At 41.9% G+C, this 7572-nt stretch overlaps 1 protein-coding gene across 7 annotated transcripts in view; it reads left to right on the top strand.

Moving 5' to 3' along the window:
- The first annotated feature begins 11 nt into the window (after window positions 1-11).
- The window catches only part of SLC9B2 (solute carrier family 9 member B2), a 44033-nt gene continuing 36472 nt past the window's right edge, over window positions 12-7572 (top strand). For 2 of the 7 annotated variants that reach the window (XM_019738896.3, XM_019738897.3), the window contains exon 1: window positions 12-249. The gene's annotated coding sequence lies outside the window, so the exon portion shown is untranslated. Of the gene's footprint in view, window positions 250-397; window positions 1188-7572 lie in introns of those variants that run through there. The other 5 variants (XM_019738892.3, XM_019738893.3, XM_019738898.3 and 2 more) reach the window with 4 other exon arrangements.

Genomic DNA, 7572 nt, shown 5'->3' with positions numbered 1-7572 from the left:
GGAAGCTAAAGTCACCAGGAACTTTTGCAAGCTTTAGGCAAGGAAGAGTTCAGTTTAGGAGAATAATCATTTTAGATGGTCTGAAGAAGGTTATTGGACAGAATGTAGGTTCATCCATTCTTTCCAAAGGAGAATCTGAAGGACAAGAATGAGTGGTTTCTGTCTGGTGTAGACATTTATTTGACATTTTCCCTCTTGCCTGAAAAGAGGTGATTAAAATTGGCACTTGCTTCAAGGAGTGAAAAACAGGTAAGAAATTTTTTATTTTTGAAGGAAATGAAAATTATCCCAAAAGGGGCGAGCGTGCATATACACACACTTAGTTGGGCCTGGGGGGGGGGGGGGGGGGGGGGACAGAGGAAAGGAAGGCGGAAATGGAATTGAGTTTTGAAGAAGAAAGAATCAAACAGCTCACGGAAAGGTTAAATCCAAAACAATACACAGTAAGAAGGGCATGTGTTAAAGAAGCGATCATAGGGAGAGAAGTCTTTTATCCCACTTAATTGGTGACCAGGGAACAAAACTGTCTTCCCACCGCACCTGAGAAGATTCTTCTAAAAAGTACAACTAAAAGATGGTGTTAAAATCCAGAAAACAGAGGTTGGTTTAGGGACCGATAAACCCAGCCATCGGCTACCCAGACCGCACTCCTGGCTCCTGAAGAACTACCGTCTTCGCCCAGGGTCTCGGCATCACCAGGAAAGACTTGGCGCCAGGGTATGCGCTCGCGGGGCGACCTTTCCACGGAGCTTCCCTGGGGAACGCACTGGTCCGGGCACCGACGACCCGCAGGCCGCCCAGCGGGAACAAAAGACTGAACATGGTGCCGCTCCGAGGTCCCGGGAACTGGCCCCTCTCCCCGCCGGGTCTCCCGGGCGCCCCTCTTGCCGGCGCCATCTGACCCCAAACCCCGCGGAGGGCGCTCACCCCGGGTGGGTTCCAGCGTCGCGGGGCCGGGTCTCCCTCCGCTGGGCCGCCCAGCGCGCGGCGGGGAAGGCGGGGCCGCAGATACCCGCGGCGCGCCCAGCGGCCCGAGAACTGCACTAATCGCAGCCGGGGGTTCCGCCTGTAGTGATGCGCTCCCGGGAAGCCCAGCGCGCCCGAGCTAGACGAGCCTGCTCCGCACACCTTTTAACCCATCTTTCAGTCGTTGGGCAGAGCCGAGTGCCTGCGCCGGAGACCACGAGGTAAGTGGCCTGCAAAGAACACTGAGGGTACAAAGAAAGAAGCGGCGCCCGCGGCGGGAAACTTGTTGGCCTTGCCAGGCCAAAGACCCGGAGCGAGTGCCCAGCCCTTTGTGGTTGTATATCGAGTGGAAGGTGTGTTTGCTGTTGTGTTGTTGGACAGGAATTTTCTTGTTTGTTTTTGTTTTAATTCTCAAGTCAGTTAGAGGGTGTGGCTACTGTGGGCTAGGTTAGCACCCCTAGGTACTAAGAACCATCAGATCCCACTGGCTGGAGAACAGAATCACCAGCTCAAAGCAGTTTGTGGTTTTTTTCTACATACCAGGCATCAACTTGTTATCTCACCCTAGACTCTGGTGTGATCTGTTGCATTAAAGGATTAATGGCAGGAAGCCACTGTTTCCTTAAGCTTCTCATCAAGAAATCAACAACACCCGCACAGAGACAGAGTAGATACCTTACTTAGCCAGGTCATCCTCTGTTTTCACAGAAAGACTAAGACTTTTCCCCATTTGTCCTCTGTAATGGGGCCTCCACCCGACATTGCTGCTCACCAATTCTCATGAAATTCTGGTTTACTCTTTCTCTCCAAGTCAGGGCTGAAACATTTCAGTTCAGTAAACACCTATGTATCTACTCTGGGCCAAGCAGGCATAGGGACATAGGAGATACAAATATGCATGAAATACAGTTTCTGCCATTCAGTAGCTCAAAATCCAATGGATCAGAATATACCTAACAAGTAATAAGGTCGTGTAATTCACCCTATACTAATGATGTGAACAAATGACTAAGTCACATAATGTATTTTCTAGCTTATAAAGGTCTTTGGAATTATAACCCTATTGACTCGGTTTTTGCCTTTTTTTTATGATTTCCATTATAGGCATTATAAAATAAGTGGGAGGAAGTCAGTGATGTAGGTCTGAGTTCGGGGGCCTACACCAGAAGGTCCTCTGCTGGATATGGAATTTTGTCACTCAAGTCCATTCCTAACTGCTTCTAGTGTGCCTTGTTGTACAGAAGAAACTGGAGAGCTAAAACATTTCCCATACTCCCTTCCAGTTAGAGTTCTGGATGTAAAATTAGGGTCAGGCAAATGGATCACTTGCCTGAGAGTTCCAGGGCAGGGGTGAGGCAGAGGCCATGTCCCTGCTATTTTTGGCTGTTTTCTGTTGGCAAAGAAGTTCCTGGAAACATCAGTGTTCAGTCTCCAGAAATGTGAGTGTGGGAAGAACTTCTAACATTGGTGACAGCCAGAGTCAGCACTGTCTTGTTGAATCACCAGCTCCATGGCTGTCAAGACGCAGTTGAGGCAGGTGGTGAACATATTCTGTGCTCCCTGTCGAGGCAGCTTCCAGATCCCAGCTTCTAGGAGTCACAGCTACAGTGGTGTTCTTAAATTCCACAGTCCTGTGGGACCTCCTGATTGTGCAGAAATAGTACACTCATTGGTTGTTCGGTTACTGATATTCTAGAAGTCATTCCTGGAGGTCCATCCTACACCTTGCACTTCTAGCCCTTTCAACAGTTCACTTAATTCCCTGTATAAAATCTCTTCCTGCTTGAAATACCTGGACTGGTTTTGGTTTTCTGCTCTGCACTGACTGATTAATATGTTTGCTATGTAGCCTCTGAGAGTCACCTAAACCTAATCTCTTCAGTTTCTTTAGATGGGAAATGAAACCATGAGATTAAACCCAGGGGCTGGCAGTGTTTGAAATGCCTTCGGTTGAGTTGCACCTTCTCCACTTGCCACAGACCCCCATGTTTGAGTTTGGCCCCCAAGGCATTTAAGTTTGTTACCCGTAGATTAGATTATCTCTGAAGTCTCTTGCTCTACAAGTATAATGTAAGACATTTCTTCACCTAAAACATTTATAGAATATGTTCTACAACAGCAGATTGTTGAATATCTGGTTCATGTCTAATTATTTACTGGTCTTACTAATAATTTGTAGGCCACAGACTCTTGGTCAGCACACCAACCCCAATGATAAAACAGATTTTTCCTCTGGGGAAAAGGGTTTACATCTTTTGCACATAAAGTCTAGGAACATGGTATACGGGGAAATGTAGCTGCCTATGTATTCTTGTGGAATGAGGAAGTGTTCTCAGTATTTTGTAGTCATGTGTCATACATGTTAAGGAAAACACATTCATAAGTTCTAAAGAGTTTGTAACAGCCTTATGAAGTTATTAAATAAGTCTTGTCAATATAATAAAGGGTCTTTGCCTTTTTAGAAATTCATTCTTTTATTTATTTTTCTGTAGTTTATGTAAAGGACTAGAAACTTTCGATTTACCGATCTCCCTTGCCTGTGCTCTTCAGTACAGTACATGCATACTTCTTTCTCAAGGAAAGTCTTATAAAAGGAACAAAGTATTGGGAGACCACATGGGCACTCTATGATGTACTTAGTACTGCTTTAAGATTGTCTGTGACATAGGCATTATCACCATATTACAGATGAAGAAACATCCCGACTGGTTAGCTTGTGCAAAATGGCCCAAGTAAGAGGCAGTGACGCAGGATTTACACTCAGGGTTTTCATCTCCATTTTCCTCTGACCTTTCCACATCTTGCACACAATGCTCTTAATTAATAGAGCTGTGCACAGAATTCCCTACGTGCACTTTCCTTTTCGCCTTTCATCCTTTATTCGTGTGGTTCCTCTGCCTATAATGGTTTTTATTTTCTTTGCAAGACTAAGTCATCTTTCAAGGCTTGATTCAAGTACCACTTAACCTCAGCCAAGCAAGGCAATACCTCCTCTCCCCTGTTTATACCTGCACTTCTCACATCATAATTACATTATCTAAAGGTAACACTAGCTGCTATAACAGATGAATTCCAAAATCTCAGTATAAGGAATAGATAACCTTACAATCTATATAGTCTCTGTTGACTAAAAGAATGACACTAAAAATTTGGCACTCAAATGTTATTTTCTGGACATTTTTGAGAATTAGCAATACAAAGGCAGTGTTCTGATTGTTCATCTTCAATGGAGATGTTGCACCGTGTCACATAGGTAGACAGGTGTAAGCCAGAGATTCTTCATCATTACTTCTCATCAGAGCTACGCAGAGCTGGCTCTGCATCAAAATCACCTGTTTTGTTGGTTAGGCTGCTTTTGGCTGCAAGTAACAGGATATTTGGCCAAAATAGTCTCCAAAAATACAAGTTTAGTTTTCTCCTACAACAAGATGTCTGAAGGTACGCAGATCCCGGGTTTGTTCAGTAGCCCAGTGGTATCAGAGTCTCGGTTGCTTTCTATGAGCTAATCTTGACTTTTTCTGTATGGGAAAATGATAGCTGCTAGAGTTCCAAGAAACACAGTCTCCATCCACAGCTCCACCCACCCCCACCCCCCCAACACACATACAAGGGTATTTAAAAACAAAAAGAGGAGAGGGTTCTCCTCTTGCTTCATTTCATTAGAAAGGAAAATCTAACCCAGTGGCCCTCAATGGCCTTGCCCACAAATTTCATTGGCAAGAAATGAATCATGCTCGGCCACAAACCAACAACTGGAAAAGAGGAATGGTGTTACAGAGATTGGTATCAGCCAATTATGATTTATCCCTAGAAGTGGGGAAGGGATCCACTGGCATACCTGAGCAGTGGCTTTTAGGTAGGCAGTAAGTCTTATCTGTCATACTTGGGGAGATTCAGTCTCTGGAGATTCTGATTTTAGTAGGCCAAGAAATAATATTTTAAACTTAACAATTAAATACCTTTGCCCTTTGTGGGGAGAGAGATTAGAAAGGAGAGAGGCAAGTATTGGGTCCCTTCTTACCTAGGGCTCACATTCTTTTAGTCATATCTCTTTGTACATGGTGTTTTACTTCATGGTGATGCAACCAAATCACCGTATCAATTAACCAAATACAATAGCAGTTGTTTTTCTTTGATAGCTTGGTCTCGTGGTTGGCACAGCTAACACTGAAATAAGGTGTTCTTGTTCGGGGAAACATTCTTAGTCATTTCAGTAATTTGTCAGGGAAATTTTAAACCCTGCTGTTTGCTTGATCTGAATTCCTCACTACTGGGCACAGCTCTTTTTGGGAAGTGAACATTAGATCTGAGTTGATGAGCAGAGTCCAGAAATGGGAAGGTTTCTGCTCTGTATAGAAATATTGCATGAGACTGAGAACCTATACTTTCAGTCCATGAATGGATGAACTCCAAAGATAGGAGATTTCTATTATTATAATCATTATAGAGACTTACTGGATAGTCATAGAGATGCTCCTTCAAAGGCATGAGTGTGGCACATGAAGGACTCCAGCAATCCATGTAAATTCTCAATCAGACCACCCCATTAAGTATCAGCCTGTCATTTCCATTAGGATTTTTTTTTAAAGATTTTATTGGGGAAGGGGAACAGGATTTATTGGGGAACAGTGTGTATTTCCAGGATTTTTTCCAAGTCAAGTTGTTGAACTTTTAATCATAGTTATTGAGAGCTCAGCTCAGCTCCAGGTCCAGTTGCCATTGTTAGTTGCAGGGGGCACAGCCCACCATCCCTTGCGGGACTCAAGGAGTCGAACTGGCAGCCTTGTGGTTGAGAGCCCACTGGCCCATGTGGGAATCGAACCGGCAGCCTTTGGAGTTAGGAACATGGAGCTCCAACTGCCTGAGCCACCAGGCCAGCCCCTCCTTTAGGATTTATGCATTGAACCATAAATTAGAATTTTTTTTAAAGTTTCCAAATGTATAGAGTTTGAGGCTGTCTTTTTGTTCAAAAAACTTGATTTGTAAGATAAAGACTTTCTATTGTTGATGCTTGCTTTATGCCATACTATGTGGGCAGTATTTGTTCTGTATGTGCTTTAAAAGTATGCTTTCTTTTTTTTTTCTTTTGAAACATTTCCTTTACTGAATGGAGCTCATATTCTATAATTATTATTTCATCCTGTACTTTTTTCTATTAACAATTCAATCATAAACACTTTCCATAATATTGAAAGACAAAAATAGTAAATCAAAACTGAAATGCAGCTAAGGCAACACTTGGAAAAAAATATACAGCCTTTTATGAACATACTAGAAAACATAGTGAAAAAAATATTAATGAGCTAAGAATGCAACACAAAAAGTTAGAGGAAAAACCCAAGGAAACTCAAATAAAGTAGAAGAAAGAAAAGAGCAAAAATTAATGAAATAGAAAACAAACAACAAAGAGGATCAAACCAAAGGCTGTTTTTTTTAGAAAGACATAAAAGAAACAAATTTCTGGTATGATTGAAAAAAAGAAAGAAAAATCAAATAATATTATGATTGAAAAAGTTAACAAATCTAGATGCCATTAAGATATCAAAAATAAGACATAACAGCTTCATAAATTTGATAGAAGAAGTGGACCATGTTCTAGAAAATCGCTGCTCTAAAATGTGGGGCACAGAGGAAATTGCTATGGGACTGGAGTCATCAAGAAGATTATCACAGAAGAGATGGTCTTTGAAGATGGGAGGCTTTGGGAGAGGCACACCAAACAGGGTAACCAAGAAGAAAATTATAGGGTGAAAAGAAGCATGTATTAAGCAAAGTAAGGTAATCTCGAGTAAATGGGATAGAAGTGGAGCATAAGGCGAAAACAGTAAGCTGGATTCAGATTCTACCATGTTTCCCTGAAAATAAGACTGGGTCATGTATTAATTTTTGCTCCAAAAGACGCATTAGGGCTTCTGTTCAGGGGATGTCATCCTGAAAAATCACGCTAGGGCTTATTTTCCAGTTAGGTCTTATTTTTGGGGAAACACGGTAGTACAGAGATGCCTTACCCTAGCTGCACATTAGAATCACTTGGGGAGCTTTCAAAAAAAAATAAAATAAAATAAAACACAACTCAATGTCCAGGCCAAACTCCTAGAAATCAGCCTCTGGATGGTCTATGATTATAATTTCAAACATCTTTCAGCCTAAATTTTGTCCAGAGGCTTTTAACACTGACAATTAAATGTATGCAAACAATTAAAAAAAAATGACAGCCTGTCCATTTCCCAGACAAAAAATAACAGAAATAACCAGTCTTTATCCATATGATGATTTTTTCGCAGTAATTCAGTTGATACAGTAAGCATATTTTACTTGGCGAAGAGACTATGGATATTTGCAAATTGATAGTTCTTTTATTTCCTCTGGAATATTACAGAAAGCACTTTTAAACATTTAGATTACTAAATAACCTGAAAACAAGAAGACTGATTTAATAAACATTTCTCTGTATATGAAAGCATATTTACAGAAGTGTTTTTCAATGTGTGCTTCACTTGCCAGGAGGAACGGGTTGAGTGGACAGGGCTCCTGCAGCTCCACCTTTATCCCATTTGTTGGATTTCAAGATAAGGTTTCATTTGATGGAAGATTTTTGGCTTAAAA

The sequence above is a fragment of the Rhinolophus sinicus genome, chromosome 1 (genome assembly GCF_057876585.1).
Source record: "Rhinolophus sinicus isolate RSI-liver-muscle chromosome 1, RSI-T2T, whole genome shotgun sequence".
Classification (NCBI taxonomy): Eukaryota; Metazoa; Chordata; class Mammalia; order Chiroptera; family Rhinolophidae; genus Rhinolophus; species Rhinolophus sinicus.
This window is presented reverse-complemented; position numbering and strand designations above follow the sequence as displayed.